The 17,272-nt window shown below is 43.7% G+C and overlaps 1 protein-coding gene across 4 annotated transcripts in view; it reads left to right on the forward strand.

Moving 5' to 3' along the window:
- The window catches only part of tacc1 (transforming acidic coiled-coil containing protein 1), a 168,437-nt gene that overhangs the window by 12,115 nt on the left and 139,050 nt on the right, over positions 1–17,272 (forward strand). The gene's annotated exons all lie outside the window — the stretch shown is intronic.

Raw genomic sequence — 17,272 nt, forward strand, 5'->3', positions numbered from 1 at the left:
TAACTGCACCACCCTGGCCGCAGGCCTGGATGATGAACTGCGCTGTTCACCTCCGTGCCCTCCCAATGAGTAGACTCCTGGATCTCACTGCCATCCCAAAACATGTATTTCACCGTCAGTTACACTGCAAGTGCAGATTTAAAAAAAGTGCACGGGCCACAATGAGGTAGGTCGGCAGATCTACCTTATGTTCAGTAATCTGAATACAGCAGGGAAGAAATGGTTCTTGAATCTGGCGGTGCGTGGGCCAAGCTTTTGTAACTTCTGCCTGAATGCTGTGCAGGAAAATAACATCAAGAGAGTTTTATTGTCATACTAGACCAAGTGCAGACCCGTTGGGTCTGTTTCCCCAACGGCGTTTTTGGGGGGGGGGGGGAGGGGTGAGAAACTTCTATAAACATTGTACTACCGTGTACCGATCTGGCTGTATTTTGGCAACTTCCTCTCGTCTCTTGTGCTGTTCTGCTCATTACTGCTTCTCAACGTTGCTTTGTGTTGTTCCTTGAACATCCAGCAACTCGATTGCTCCCATCTCTTTGCATGATGAAAAAAAAAGAGAAAGATATTTATCACGATGTAGATATTCATAAATTTGTAAAGGTAATTTCATCTATTGTAGACATTTATAAACTTCTTAAGACAATTATGTATATAAATTCATTTACCTATAATTTAAAAAAAAAACATTACACAATTATGTACCATTTTGTATTTAATTTGGAAGCTTATTGTTGTGTCTCTTGTTCCATGCAAACTTCCAATAATTTTTGAAGCTCCTCAAGAGGTTCAGTCCTTTCTTGTTCTGTCTCTTGTTCACTTCTGCTCCATGCTGCTTCTCAACATCTCTTTACAGTGTCCATTCACCATCATGCAACTTGTTTGCTCCTGCTTCTGGGCATGAATTTAAAAAAAGGAGATATTTATTTCAATGTAGATATTTATAAAATTCTATCTGTCAATCCATCAACATACAAATAAAGAAGAGTTTTTGTATCATATACCAATTTCGGTGTTTTCTATCAATTTCTTGTTGTGTTGCTTGTTCCCTACTGTCCTTCATTTATTTCTCGCAGATCCCAAAGACGTTCAGTCTAAATATCTCGGATCCAGAAATGAGGCGACAGTGACAGCTCTAGACAAAAAGGCAGCATTTGAATGGTATTAGGGCATTCTGATAAAACTGAAGTAAATTTGTATCATGGATAAAAAAAACAATGCACGGGTCTGAAATAATCTCAAATACTGACCTTTCATCCATCTTAAGATCTGAAGTTGATTTTCACTGATGGTTACAGAATTTTCAATTCCACTGCAACTCCTGGGAAAATGCAGTCAATCCTTACAAACAAAATAACTCGACAATAGACCAAAGTGGAAAGTAACACTCATGTCAAACAACAGAAAAGGTAACGATAATTTCCTACAAGGCAGAAATTAACCACATAACCTTGATACGCAATGCCATTACCAACACCAAATCCTCAAACATCAATATCTCGTCAATCATCATTTACTCAATAATTGACTCAACAATTGAACTGTACCTGATACATATACCCTAGATGTGCAAGCCTGTAGTTTTATATCCTGCAGCAAATAATCCATCTGCAAGCTTTATCGTGAAGCATGAGAACAGCTCCAGCAACTTTCGATCCAAAAATCAAATACAACTGTTAAGATTTTACATGTCACTTAATGTGTCCTTGAAGCTTTTTCTGAGGCAGCATTTTAAACTTTTGTGTGCAGAAATGCGATTCCTGTGTTAAACATCCCTTGTTGAACTGAGGAGCAATAATCAAAAGTGTCGAAACTCTGGACATTCAGTTCCTTCCTGCATCGCTTTTTGCCTTCAGTTTTGCCTACTTTCATTGACTTTAGGAAAATTTGAGCACTTAATGCAGCAGTCATTTCTCAACAAAGCATTTGTTTAATCACAACATTCCTGGTTGATGTCCCATCTTTCAGGAACACTTTTACTTGTTCCTTCACCTTTCCTCTGCTAAGAGCTACATATAGTTGGCCATGTTGAAATACTGGTTTCTCAAGGTATATCAAGACCTTCTCCATGGTTTGTCCTTGTGCCTTATGAATTGTCATTGCAAAACTCGACAGAATAGGGAATTGGCTCCGCCTAATGGGAATGTTTTCATCTTCTGTCAAATTGATCTTCATCCTAGGAATTAGAACAATATCTTCTTTGTAGGCCCCCATGTTGATTCTAGCAACTATGAGATTATTGTGTAGCTGTTCTACAATCAACCTCGTTCCATTGCATAGCTTTGGGGGTTGCAAGTTTCTGATTAAAACAATTGGAGATCCTTTCTTCAACTCCAATTTGTGTGGTGGTAAACCACAAATCTCGACTGAATCGAGGAATTCCGTTGGGAAGTGAGTTGAATTTGTTCCGTCAGTGACAGAATTGAAAGAATAGTACTCCCTCATGGTTCCAGGGAAGCGTCTGACACACGCAGAATTGATTCTTCTCATCGTATCATTGTGAGGAACCAAGATACAATTGTTAGAGAATAATGTTGCAGGGTGGTCAAATGTTGGATAGATATAATCAATGCAGTCATCCAGTGTTCTTGCTGAGAGAACCATGTCTTCTGGAATGTTAATTTCATTGTCTTCATTCTTTGCAATCTTGTCCTCTCCTACATCCAACAAAAATTTAGAATACTCGCCCTTTCCTTCGCTCAATCGCATATTTCTCTTCAATTCAAACTTTGTGAAAGTCCGCCACAAGTACGATGTCTTGATGCAGGCGTTTTGAACATCAATATCACTTCCCATCTTCACTACAGGAAGGAGTTGTCTAAAATCACCACAACAAATGGTAAGAATTCCGCCAAAATGATCCTTTTTGCGGCATACATCTTGAAGAGTTCTGTCCACCGCTTCAAAGCACTCCCTCCTAATCATTGGACACTCATCCCAAACAATGAGCTTCACTCTCCTGAAGAAATCTCCCGTTTTAGAGTTGCTGTTGATGTTGCATGTTGAATCCTCCGTCACATGGATAGGTATCTTGAATCGTGAATGTGCAGTTCTTCCACCAGGCATTAATGTGGCTGCAATACCAGACGATGCTACAGCAATGGCAATTTGACCTTGAGCTCTAACCGTGGAGAGGATCAAATTTATGATAAATGTTTTTCCTGTTCCTCCTGGTGAGTCAATGAAAATCATTGAAGATAGATCCCTCTGCAAGTAGTCGCACACATGGTCATAAACTTCTCTCTGCTCAGCATTCAGCAGAGGCTCATTCTCATCAACAAATCGCTGTTGTTCTGATCTATTGTAATTCAATTCATTAAGTAAATCAACATTTTCACCATCAATGTCCATCCTTTCATTTCTTGGTCGGGGCAAGGTAAAATTTTCCAGTGTGGTGTTGCAATTCTCAAGCTTGTCCTGAATATAAAAGAGAGCCTGATCATGATGTCTGTCATCAATTGTGATATTCTGACCACTTTTTCTTCTTCGCTCGCTTTCAAGGTAATCCTCAGACATGCAATTCTTGAAGCGATCCCATAATTGTAGAGGATCATTGATGTCAGTATTTGTCAGCAGAACAACAAACAAATCCCTGATTGCCCTGGGGAGTCTTGTCATTTCAGCATCTTCCATTGTTTGTTGCCAATGGTCGTCAGCTTCCAACAAACCTCTTTCTCTGCAGACGTCTTTGAAGGAAGGAAGAATTACTCCATTATGTGTCTTCAAGGACTCGAAAGACACTGGTCCTTTCACGTGATGCAGAAGCAGTCTCATGTAGAAGAGGTCACCTAGTTTTGGAGAAATGACATGTATTCGTCCAAGAACGTTGACTTCAAAAATACCTGGGAAGTTATCCACACTCTTTCCAACCTTCCTTCTTTGCCATCTCTTGCTGCTCCATGTATAAAATCGAGGTACATCAACGTACAATAGTGTTCTTGCAAACGGATCTTCAGAACTCAATCGAACAAATTCAGTCAAAGTGGTTCTCGCAATTCCATCATTCATCCCTTGCTGAGCAGCATCAAAAAATACTTGTTGTTGGTCTGGTAGATGTATATCAAGTCGAATGACAGGGGGGTGTCTCTCATGAGTAAGAAATCCAAGGACTGATGCCCCTGCCTCTGAAGGACCAATGTATCTTCCATTCAGGTACTGTTTAATCTCGTCATTTACGTTAATTCCAAAAGCTGCCTGATCACATCCCTTCAAGGTGTACTTGATGACGTATTTGATTGACTGTACAGAGCAGCATATTTCGACGTTGAGGTGACATTTGAAAGCCTTCAATAGTTCTGCATTATAGGGCACAACCCAATTAGAAGTAATAGTCTTTAACGAACGTCCTTCTTGATGTCCCTGAAATCCTCCCATTGCGGGAGATCTTCTCCTGTACAGAGGATACGAATCATCTCCATACATTGTGCTTTCGACAAATGGCTTTGGGAATCTCTTGGTGCATCTTCCTTCCTTCCAACATCGAGATGTGGCCTTGCAGAACGGTCCATGGATCATGTGCTTGAGTACCAATTTATGCAGCTCAGGATCTGCTTGTGGGTCTGGAATTTCAGCTTGCACAAATCTTTCATATTGTTGAGGTCTTGGCTTACTCGCTTCATCAAGCCAAAGCAGACAATGGAAATGAGGCAGGCCTCTCTTCTGATATTCCATAGTCAAGATGAAAGCAATACAGTTTCCAAAGAAGCCATCTGGTCCAGTGACGGTCTTCATGAATATTTTTCTTTTCAGCTCGAATACTCTTGCTATTAATTCCGGTCTATCAGACGGCTGCTGATTTGGAAAGAGGCACTGTCGGATCTCGCTCCAATTTGGATTGCAGGTCATTGTAATGAAGAATGCAGCAGTACCATACTTCCGAACATACATCATGGCGTCCTGGCATCGTCCCATCATATATCTGGGACCACCGACAAATGTTGAAGAGAGGATGATGCGCCTTCCAATGTTTTCCAAGTTATCATCATCATGTAATGCATCCGTCAGTCCTTTGTACGTCGTTGACCTCAACGATACCTGATTCATGCGAATATAATTCAGTCTATCACCTTCAATTTTAGCCGCCATATCTACAAGATATTGTTGGAAGAGTCGTCCTCCTCTCAAAAGCTGGTTGAATTCATTGTCACGATTCATGATCCTATATGCATAATATCGCATTAGTGTCAATTTTCTGCCGGTACTCATTTGGAGTTGTGAATGCCATCCGTCATCACCAAGTGGAAAGAAAAGGATGTATTGAAAACTGTCATAAGACCTATGGGACTCTGAAATGATTTGCAGACCTCCTTCTGCTCCTCCTCTTCCTCTACTTCTCAAGACAATGTGGCGTGATGTTGCCACAGGCTCATTACTGTTTGCTATGAGGACGGCAACTTCATTTGCAGTTTGCGTGTTAAACCTCCGTTCATGTTGGAAAGGTGGCCGATAATTGGGATCAATAACGATTGATGCCTCCGGTAAATCTCTAATTCTCTCCATCGCCATCACAAGTGAATGAATGTAAGGGTTGTTTAGTCTTATCATGTTTTCAAGCGTTTCAACAGTGTCCCTTTGAATACCAGCATCTTGGAGTATACTCATTCGCAACCCAATGCTATCTTGCGGGTCCATGAAATAGATTTGTAAGAATTTATTTTGTTGATCTTGGTCAGGCATCAAAGAACCAATGAAATGATGAATCTGGCCTTGAATGATCACTGAAGGATTCCATCCATGTGACATCACTTCCTTGGCACCAAATGACGTGAATTGAAAGAGACAATTGTATTGTCTAATATTCTTTTGGAACTCATGTGCTTGTGGCGTGTCACCTGTATACAAATTAATGAGTGCATTCGGGAGTGTTTTCAGAGGTGCAATCTTGACCTTACCCTTCATGCAGCAAAAGTTGGTCGTTTCTGCTGAGAAGTGTTGAGCTCGACAATGAAGGCAAACATGGATCATTTGACCAACATCAGCATTAATATTTCTCCTTTTTAGTCGTGCATTTCGTTGTTCATCCAGCCTTCCAGTTCTTTCATTTCCCATCTCTGAATCCCTTCTCATTTGTATTATTTCTTGATGTTCCTCAAGATGTTGAGATGTTTCTTGATGCATTTCTTGAGTTCTTCTCTCCTGCTCCCTCTCTCGTTTATTTCTGAGACGCTGACTTGTTTCTGGCTCTGTCTCTTGAGTTATTCTCTCCAGGTCCCTCTCTTGTTTATTTCTGAGACGTTGACTTTTTTCTTGCTCTGTCTCTGGAGTTCTTCTCTCCTGCTCCCTCTCTCGTTTATTTCTGAGACGTTGACCTCTTTTTGGCTCTGTCTCTCGAGTCCTTATCTCCTGCTCCCTCTCTCGTTTATTTCTGAGACGTTGACTTCTTTTTGGCTCTGTCTCTCGAGTCCTTCTCTCCTGCTCCCTCTCTCGTTTATTTCTGAGACGTTGACATCTTTTTGGCTCTGTCTCTCGAGTCCTTATCTCCTGCTCCCTCTCTCGTTTATTTCTGAGACGTTGACTTTTTTTTTGCTCTGTCTCTCGAGTCCTTCTCTCCTGCTCCCTCTCTCGTTTATTTCTGAGACGTTGACTTATTTCTGGCTCTGTCTCTTGTGTTCTTCTCTCCTGCTCCAACTCTTGTTTATTGATGAGACGTTGACTTCTTTTTGGCTCTGTCTCTCGAGTCCTTCTCTCCTGCTCATTCTCTCGTTTATTTCTGAGACGTTGACTTCTTTCTGGCTCTGTCTCTTGAGTTGTTCTCTCCTGCTCCCTCTCTCGTTTATTTCTGAGATGTTGAGTTGTTTTTTGCTGCATCTCATGTACACTTCTCTCCCGCTGTCTCCCCTGTCTATCTTCTAGACACTGAGATGTTTCAGGCTGTGTCTCTTGTGCCCTTCTCTCCTGGTTCGTCTCATGTGCACTTCTCTCCCGCTGTGTACCCTGACTATCTTGGAGACAGTGAGATGTTTCTGGCTGTGTCTGTTGTGCCCTTCTCTCCTTGTTTATTTCTGGATTATCTCGGAGATTTTGTGTTGTTTCTTGCTGAGTCAGTTGTTCCTTTCTCCTCCTCATTACTTCTCGATGTTTCTTTTTCTCATCACACGACCGCCCTGTATGTTTATTCTTTCCTCTTGGCATGATTTGAAAACAGAATCTCTGTTGGCAATGAAGACTGTAATAAGTTATACAAAATGGAATTTTTCCGAATTTTAAAAAGCCGAAACACACTCTCAGATGAATTTATTCAAAATGGTAGATATGAGATCAAATGAAATAAATCACAAAGAAATTTTGTTGAAATCTCAGTTGTCAAAGAAAACAGATCAATTTCTTGAAAATTGTTCCTTTCCTCTAGAATGAAATCAATCACAATGAAACCTGTTGCCAATTACAATGAAATGTCTTTTTAAATATGTTATCAATTTAAACGTCAAATAAAAACCAATAAAATGTTTTCAATGAAAGACAATCGTTAATCTCAAAATTGTAAAGATGTAACAAATGGGGTAATTTTAATGTTAGAAAACAGTCTTTATGAATTAAAGACAATAGTCAAGAAGTCTGTATTCTCAAAATGATAAAGATTTTTCAAATTGGGTAAATTTAACGTATAAAAAGTTTATGTCAAAATATTTTGTGTAAAAAATTTAAAAAATAGTCAACGATGACAGTGAAAAAACAATCAATTTGAATCTAAGTTGTCAATGAAAAGTCAGCAATTATTTTTTTGTTAAACAGTTTTTGAAATTAAAAGTATGTGTTAAAATGCAGTAATATTAAGTGAGAAGTAAATCAATTCAATGAAAAACAAACAATGAATTTTACAATGAAATGCAATCAAATGGTAATGTTATAAAATTATTCGTTTAAATGAAATGCACTCTTCTCTATGCCTGCGCCTCCACAAACAGATCAGAGCGTCTTCACACTATGCACCCGACCTCACAACTTATCTTCTTTTAAAAAAGTCAACGATGACAAAGTGAAATTTCAATGATTTTAGTTTTCAAAGGCAAGCTTTTAGAATCTAGAAATTTCAAAATGGTAAAGATGAAACAAACGTGGAATATTTAACGTTAGTAAAACGTTTTTTCAGAGGCAGGGGAGGAAGAGGGGGAGGGGAGGGGGGAGAGAGGGAGGGAGGGGTGTTGAAATTATCAGTTTTTAAAAGTAATGTTAAGTGAGAAATAAATCAAAGCAATGAAATAAAAATATAGAATTTAACAATAAAATGTTAATGTTAAAAATGAAATGCACTCTTGAAGATTTATAATGAACAGTTAAATGAGAAAAATCAAATTGATAAAAATAAAGAAAATTACAATGAAATGCAATAAAATGTTATTCTTTAAAAAATAAGCTTGTAAATTAAATGGAATTTTTAAGATTTATATAATGAGCAGGTTGATGTGATACAAATAAATTCAATCCAATAAAAATAAAGCTGATTTTTATCGTCAGACAAATGCAATCCACGACTCCTGTCTTCACAAGCAAAGTAAGAATGACGGTTAGTGAAGAATTCAAACAATCGCTGAGCGTTCAAGATGATGTGTGCGCGCCTCCTGCACCAAAGGGGGGGGGGGGGGGGGTGGTGCGTTTGTCGTCACACACAAAGATGAGGAGGGAGAGGGGGAAAAGTGTGGAGGGAGGGGGGGTGTGGGATCGGAGGTGGAGAGGGGTGAGGGGGAGGGAGGGGTGTTGAAATTATTAGTCTTTAAAAGTAATGTTAAGTGAGAAATAAATCAATTCAATGAAATACAAATATTGAATTTAACAATAAAATGTTAATGTTAAAAATGAAATGCACTCCTGAAGATTTATAATGAACAGTTAAATTAGTAAATTCAAATTGATAAAAATAAAGAAAATAACAATGAAATGCAATAAAATGTTTTTTTTTTAAAAATAAGCTTGTAAATTAAATTGACTTTTTAAGATTTATATAATGATCAGGTTGATGTGAAACAAATAAATTCTATCCAATAAAAATAAAGCTGATTATTATTGTCAGACAAATGCAATCCACGACTCCTGTCTTCACAAGCAAAGTCAGAATGACGGTTAGTGAAGAATTCAAACATTTGCTGAGCGTTCAAGATGCTGTGCGCGCGCCTCCTGCACCAAAGGGGGGGGGGGGGGTGGTGCGTTTGTCGTCACACACAAAGATGAGGAGGGAGAGGGGGAAGAGTGTGGAGGGAGGGGGGGTGTGGGATCGGAGGTGGAGAGGGGTGTGGGGGTCTAAGCTATTGCAGTAAAGTAAACAGTGTCACTAATGCCAGCGTGTTGTAGAGTAATTAGTCGTTAAGAAATAAGCTCGGTGCTTCCTGTGAAAACCTACCGGTACTCGCGGTAAAGTGAAGAAGCGGTCTCAATTAATAAGCGGCCGATTGGCGATCGTGGAGGCGAGGATCATATCTGTGGCCGGGCAGGGGGGGGGGGGGGGGGGGGGGTGGGTGGTCGTCAGTATTGTTAGTCTGCTCGTTTTCGGACCATGATAACGGGAGAAAAAGGGAGTGAAATTGATTGCTATTTGCCGCGAGTTCGTAAGTTACGCGATCGGAGCATTTTGTCCCTGCATGTTTTCGCATGAAGCTCCGAGATTATCTGTTATAGAATAATAACTGTACAACAGGCTGGCATTAGTGACAATGTTCAATTCACCGCGTTATAGTTCAGGCCCTCAATTTCATGAATGAATGTCTGAGTAAGTGAGTGAGTGAGTGAATGAATAAGGAATGAATGAATGAATGAATGAATCTATTAACGTTATAAAGGGTGCAATTAGATTAATTAAAGTCCATACAGTTAGATGTTCATAAATTCCGGCCTTTAGTCTTTCCTTTCAGGTAGGTGATTCATGGGTTCATTTGTGTTCCAGCACATCAGCATGGACCTTGTTCTCTTGCATTTTTATCCACTTCGCAGCACTTTCTTCTGTCTTTTTTTATGTTTTTTGCACTAAATACAATGAAGCTGCTGCAAGTTTCCATGACATTTATTCCACAGAACAACACATTTGAATCTCCAGTAAAACAGGCATCTGTGAAGCCCTCTCAGCCATTTTGTGTGCTGGCCTGAAACAAAGCGCGTGATTGGCCAACTGGCAGACAACTCAATGTCAAACGTGCATTGATTGGAATATTAAAATCTCGACATATTGTTCGTTCTTCTCTAATTTAATTAAGTTGTGCATGTGTTGTTCATATCGAGTTTCAGGGGTCTGAAACACGTTAATATTTTTACACAATATGTGAACATCTCATGTTGTTTTGAAAGCTCCTCGGCTCACAGGCTATTCTCTGTACGGTAACTATGGCAACGATGTCTTTGAGCATCGGGGCTTGTGTGGGTGATAAGCCAGTTTAGTTTTGAAGTATTGGGGGGGGGGGGGGGGTATGTTATCCATTAAAACGTGCGCTTAAACACGACTGGAATGAAATGAGAAGCGCATACTTAGAAAGAAAAGCGAAATCTCTGACGAAGTGGAAAAGACGTGGGCGGTCCTGCGGCCCCCAATAGCCCCCAATGGGGGGGGGGGGGGGGCCTCACACACACTAACCACCCCCACACACAGAGTTGGAAAAGTGCATAAAGACCGTTCCCTACCTGTAGCCCCCAGGGGAGATTTGGTCGTCGAAGTCGGGTCCCTGCCGTCTTAAAATAGCGTATCTTGAAGTCGTCGAAGTCGGGTCCGTCTCGGCAACGCGTGGGGGGGGTGGTGGGGGGGTTAGCGGTGCGGCATCACACACACGAAGCTTCGACACACACAGAGCCTTAAAAGTGTAAATGCCCGACCTCTTTTCCGTTTTTCTCTAATTTAATTAAGATGTGCAGGTGGTGTTCTTATCGAGGTTCAGGGGTGAATGACGTAAATATTTTCACACAATATGGGAACATCTCATGTTGTCTTGAAGGCTCCTCGGCCCACATCTGACTCTCTGTACTGTCACTATGGCAACGATGTCTATGAGCACTGGGCATTGTGACATCACACGATGGAACGTTCACCATTGGCTGGGGCTCCTGCATAGGCATATGTAAATGGAATCCATTCCGATTGGACATATGTGAAGATTGGGCATTGTGACATCACACGATGGAACGTTCAGCAGGGGCTGGTGCTGGTGAAGGTTCTGTGGGTGTGAAGCCAGTTTAGTTTTGAAATATTGGGGGGGGGGGGGGGGGGGTTAGGATTTGATTAAAACGTACACTTAAACACGTCGAAATGTAATGAGGAACGGATACTTAGAAAGAAAAGAGAAATCTCTACCAAAATGGAAAAGATGTCGGCGATTCAGCGTTCCCCCTTATCCTTAAACTTTGACCCCTTGTTCTGGTCTTCCCCAACATCCGGAACAATCTTCCTGCATCTAGCCTGTCCAACCCCTTAAGAATTTTAAACGTCTCTATAAGATACCCCCTCAATCTTCTAAAATCTAGCGATTACAAGGCGAGTCTATCCAGTCTTTCTTCATATGAAAGTTCTGACATAACAGGAATCAGCCTGGTGAACCTTCTCTGTACTCCCTCTCTATGGCAACGATGTCTTTGAGCATTGGGCATTGTGACATCACACGATGGAACGTTCACCATTGGCTGGGGCTCCTGCATAGGCATATGTAAATGGATCCATTCCGATTGGACATATGTGAAGATTGGGCATTGTGACATCACACGATGGAACGTTCAGCAGGGGCTGGGGCTGGTGAAGGTTCTGTGGGTGTGAAGCCAGTTTAGTTTTGAAATATTGGGGGGGGGGGGGGAAGGATTTGATTAAAAACGTGTACTTAAACACGACGGAATGTAATGAGGAGCGGATACTTAGAAAGAAAAGTGAAATCTCTACCGAAATGGAAAAGATGTCGGCGATTCTGCGTCCAGTTTCGGAGTTGCAGGGAATCAATGGAAGAAATGTGACAGCCGGACGGAGTTCCGTTTCGGAATTTTGGGCGAGAGTTTTATATATTAACTAGACCAAGTGCAGACCCGTTGGGTCTGTTTCCCCAACGGCGTTTTGCAGGGGGGGGGGGGGGAGGGGGGGCTGCGGCATCAAACTCATATTAACCAACCCCCAAACACACAGGTGGGGGGAGGGAGGGGGGATGTGAAGAGGGGAGGGAGGGGAGAGGAGGTGGAGGAAATGGGACAGATTTGGGAGGGAAAGGAGAGCGGGGTAGGGGGTGAGAGAGGGGGATGGGGAGATAGATGTGGTGGAGGGGGAGGATGGGGAGGTAGGGAAGGAGGGAGGGAGGGGGAGAGGGGTGGGGGAGAGAGGGGAAAGAGTGGAGAGGGAGGTGGAGAGGGGTAGGGGGAGTGATGGAAGAGGGACAGAGGGGTAGGAGGAAGGGGGTGGCGTAGAGAGGGAAGGGGGGTGGGGGAGAGAGGGATGGGTGGGAGAGGGGTTTCGGAGAGGGAAACATAGAACCATTGAAATTAAGTGCAGGAGTAGGCCATTCGGCCCTTCGAGCCTGCACCACCATTCAATATGATCGTGGCTGATCATCCAACTCAGTATCCTGTACCTGCCTTCTCTCCATACCCCCTGATCCCTTTAGCCACAAGGACCACATCTAACTCCCTCTTAAATACAGCCAATGAACAGGCCTCAACTACCTTCTGTGCCAGTGAATTCCAGAGATTCACCACTCTCTGTGTTAAAAATGTTTTTCTCATCTCGGTCCTAAAAGATTTACCCCTTATCCTTAAACTGTGACCCCTTGTTCTGGACTTCCCCAACATCTGGAACAATCTTCCTGCATCTAGCCTGTCCAACCCCTTAAGAATTTTGTAAGTTTCTATAAGATACCCCCTCAATCTTTTAAATTCTAGCATGTACAAGCCGAGTCTATCCAGTCTTTCGTCATATGAAAGTCCTGACATCCCAGGAATCAGTCTGGTGAACCTTCTCTGTACTCCCTCTATGGCAACGATGTATTTGAACATTGGGCATTGTGACATCACACGATGGAACGTTCACCAGGGGCTGGGGCTGGTGCTGCTTCTATGGGTGAGAAGCCAGTTTAGTTGTGAAATATTGGGGGGGGGGGGGGTGGGTTAGGATTTGATTAAAAACGTGCACTTAAACACGCCGCCCAATGGCAAACCCGTTGGGTCTGACCCCCCACCGCCCCCGTTCCCTACCCGTAGCCCCCACGGGGGGGGGGGGGGGTGGGGGGCGGGCGCCTCACACACACTAACCACCCCCACACACAGAGTTGGAAAAGTGCATAAAGACCGTTCCCTACCTGTAGCCCCCAGGGGAGATTTGGTCGTCGAAGTCGGGTCCCTGCCGTCTTAAAATATCGTATCTTGAAGTCGTCGAAGTCGGGTCCGTCTCGGCAACGCGTGGGGGGGGGTGGTGGGGGGGTTAGCGGTGCGGCATCACACACACGAAGCTTCGACACACACAGAGCCTTAAAAGTGTAAATGCCCGACCTCTTTTCCGTTTTTCTCTAATTTAATTAAGATGTGCAGGTGGTGTTCTTATCGAGGTTCAGGGGTGAATGACGTAAATATTTTCACACAATATGGGAACATCTCATGTTGTCTTGAAGGCTCCTCGGCCCACATCTGACTCTCTGTACTGTCACTATGGCAACGATGTCTATGAGCACTGGGCATTGTGACATCACACGATGGAACGTTCACCATTGGCTGGGGCTCCTGCATAGGCATATGTAAATGAATCCATTCCGATTGGACATATGTGAAGATTGGGCATTGTGACATCACACGATGGAACGCTCAGCAGGGGCTGGTGCTGGTGAAGGTTCTGTGGGTGTGAAGCCAGTTTAGTTTTGAAATATTGGGGGGGGGGGGGGGTTAGGATTTGATTAAAAACGTACACTTAAACACGTCGAAATGTAATGAGGAACGGATACTTAGAAAGAAAAGAGAAATCTCTACCAAAATGGAAAAGATGTCGGCGATTCAGCGTTCCCCCTTATCCTTAAACTTTGACCCCTTGTTCTGGTCTTCCCCAACATCCGGAACAATCTTCCTGCATCTAGCCTGTCCAACCCCTTAAGAATTTTAAACGTCTCTATAAGATACCCCCTCAATCTTCTAAAATCTAGCGATTACAAGGCGAGTCTATCCAGTCTTTCTTCATATGAAAGTTCTGACATAACAGGAATCAGCCTGGTGAACCTTCTCTGTACTCCCTCTCTATGGCAACGATGTCTTTGAGCATTGGGCATTGTGACATCACACGATGGAACGTTCACCATTGGCTTGGGCTCCTGCATAGGCATATGTAAATGGATCCATTCCGATTGGACATATGTGAAGATTGGGCATTGTGACATCACACGATGGAACGTTCAGCAGGGGCTGGGGCTGGTGAAGGTTCTGTGGGTGTGAAGCCAGTTTAGTTTTGAAATATTGGGGGGGGGGGGGGAAGGATTTGATTAAAAACGTGTACTTAAACACGACGGAATGTAATGAGGAGCGGATACTTAGAAAGAAAAGTGAAATCTCTACCGAAATGGAAAAGATGTCGGCGATTCTGCGTCCAGTTTCGGAGTTGCAGGGAATCAATGGAAGAAATGTGACAGCCGGACGGAGTTCCGTTTCGGAATTTTGGGCGAGAGTTTTATATATTAACTAGACCAAGTGCAGACCCGTTGGGTCTGTTTCCCCAACGGCGTTTTGCAGGGGGGGGGGGGGGGAGGGGGGGCTGCGGCATCAAACTCATATTAACCAACCCCCAAACACACAGGTGGGGGGAGGGAGGGGGGATGTGAAGAGGGGAGGGAGGGGAGAGGAGGTGGAGGAAATGGGACAGATTTGGGAGGGAAAGGAGAGCGGGGTAGGGGGTGAGAGAGGGGGATGGGGAGATAGATGTGGTGGAGGGGGAGGATGGGGAGGTAGGGAAGGAGGGAGGGAGGGGGAGAGGGGTGGGGGAGAGAGGGGAAAGAGTGGAGAGGGAGGTGGAGAGGGGTAGGGGGAGTGATGGAAGAGGGACAGAGGGGTAGGAGGAAGGGGGTGGCGTAGAGAGGGAAGGGGGGTGGGGGAGAGAGGGATGGGTGGGAGAGGGGTTTCGGAGAGGGAAACATAGAACCATTGAAATTAAGTGCAGGAGTAGGCCATTCGGCCCTTCGAGCCTGCACCACCATTCAATATGATCGTGGCTGATCATCCAACTCAGTATCCTGTACCTGCCTTCTCTCCATACCCCCTGATCCCTTTAGCCACAAGGACCACATCTAACTCCCTCTTAAATACAGCCAATGAACAGGCCTCAACTACCTTCTGTGCCAGTGAATTCCAGAGATTCACCACTCTCTGTGTTAAAAATGTTTTTCTCATCTCGGTCCTAAAAGATTTACCCCTTATCCTTAAACTGTGACCCCTTGTTCTGGACTTCCCCAACATCTGGAACAATCTTCCTGCATCTAGCCTGTCCAACCCCTTAAGAATTTTGTAAGTTTCTATAAGATACCCCCTCAATCTTTTAAATTCTAGCATGTACAAGCCGAGTCTATCCAGTCTTTCGTCATATGAAAGTCCTGACATCCCAGGAATCAGTCTGGTGAACCTTCTCTGTACTCCCTCTATGGCAACGATGTATTTGAACATTGGGCATTGTGACATCACACGATGGAACGTTCACCAGGGGCTGGGGCTGGTGCTGCTTCTATGGGTGAGAAGCCAGTTTAGTTGTGAAATATTGGGGGGGGGGGGGTGGGTTAGGATTTGATTAAAAACGTGCACTTAAACACGACGACCAATGGCAAACCCGTTGGGTCTGATCCCCCAACGCAGCCGTTCCCTACCCGTAGCCCCCACTGGGGGGGGGGGGTGGGGGGCGGGCGCCTCACACACACTAACCCCCCCCACACACAGAGTTGGAAAAGTGCATAAAGACCGTTCCCTACCTGTAGCCCCCAGGGGAGATTTGGTCGTCGAAGTCGGGTCCCTGCCGTCTTAAAATATCGTATCTTGAAGTCGTCGAAGTCGGGTCCGTCTCGGCAACGCGTGGGGGGGGTGGTGGGGGGGTTAGCGGTGCGGCATCACACACACGAAGCTTCGACACACACAGAGCCTTAAAAGTGTAAATGCCCGACCTCTTTTCCGTTTTTCTCTAATTTAATTAAGATGTGCAGGTGGTGTTCTTATCGAGGTTCAGGGGTGAATGACGTAAATATTTTCACACAATATGGGAACATCTCATGTTGTCTTGAAGGCTCCTCGGCCCACATCTGACTCTCTGTACTGTCACTATGGCAACGATGTCTATGAGCACTGGGCATTGTGACATCACACGATGGAACGTTCACCATTGGCTGGGGCTCCTGCATAGGCATATGTAAATGAATCCATTCCGATTGGACATATGTGAAGATTGGGCATTGTGACATCACACGATGGAACGCTCAGCAGGGGCTGGTGCTGGTGAAGGTTCTGTGGGTGTGAAGCCAGTTTAGTTTTGAAATATTGGGGGGGGGGGGGGGGGTTAGGATTTGATTAAAAACGTACACTTAAACACGTCGAAATGTAATGAGGAACGGATACTTAGAAAGAAAAGAGAAATCTCTACCAAAATGGAAAAGATGTCGGCGATTCAGCGTTCCCCCTTATCCTTAAACTTTGACCCCTTGTTCTGGTCTTCCCCAACATCCGGAACAATCTTCCTGCATCTAGCCTGTCCAACCCCTTAAGAATTTTAAACGTCTCTATAAGATACCCCCTCAATCTTCTAAAATCTAGCGATTACAAGGCGAGTCTATCCAGTCTTTCTTCATATGAAAGTTCTGACATAACAGGACTCAGCCTGGTGAACCTTCTCTGTAATCCCTCTCTATGGCAACGATGTCTTTGAGCATTGGGCATTGTGACATCACACGATGGAACGTTCACCATTGGCTGGGGCTCCTGCATAGGCATATGTAAATGAGTCCATTCCGATTGGACATATGTGAAGATTGGGCATTGTGACATCACACGATGGAACGTTCAGCAGGGGCTGGGGCTGGTGAAGGTTCTGTGGGTGTGAAGCCAGTTTAGTTTTGAAATATTGGGGGGGGGGGGGGAAGGATTTGATTAAAAACGTGTACTTAAACACGACGGAATGTAATGAGGAGCGGATACTTAGAAAGAAAAGTGAAATCTCTACCGAAATGGAAAAGATGTCGGCGATTCTGCGTCCAGTTTCGGAGTTGCAGGGAATCAATGGAAGAAATGTGACAGCCGGACGGAGTTCCGTTTCGGAATTTTGGGCGAGAGTTTTATATATTAATAGATATGATAGATAGATAGAAGATAGATAGATGACATT

This window comes from Amblyraja radiata, chromosome 39 (genome assembly GCF_010909765.2).
Source record: "Amblyraja radiata isolate CabotCenter1 chromosome 39, sAmbRad1.1.pri, whole genome shotgun sequence".
Taxonomy (NCBI): domain Eukaryota; kingdom Metazoa; phylum Chordata; class Chondrichthyes; order Rajiformes; family Rajidae; genus Amblyraja; species Amblyraja radiata.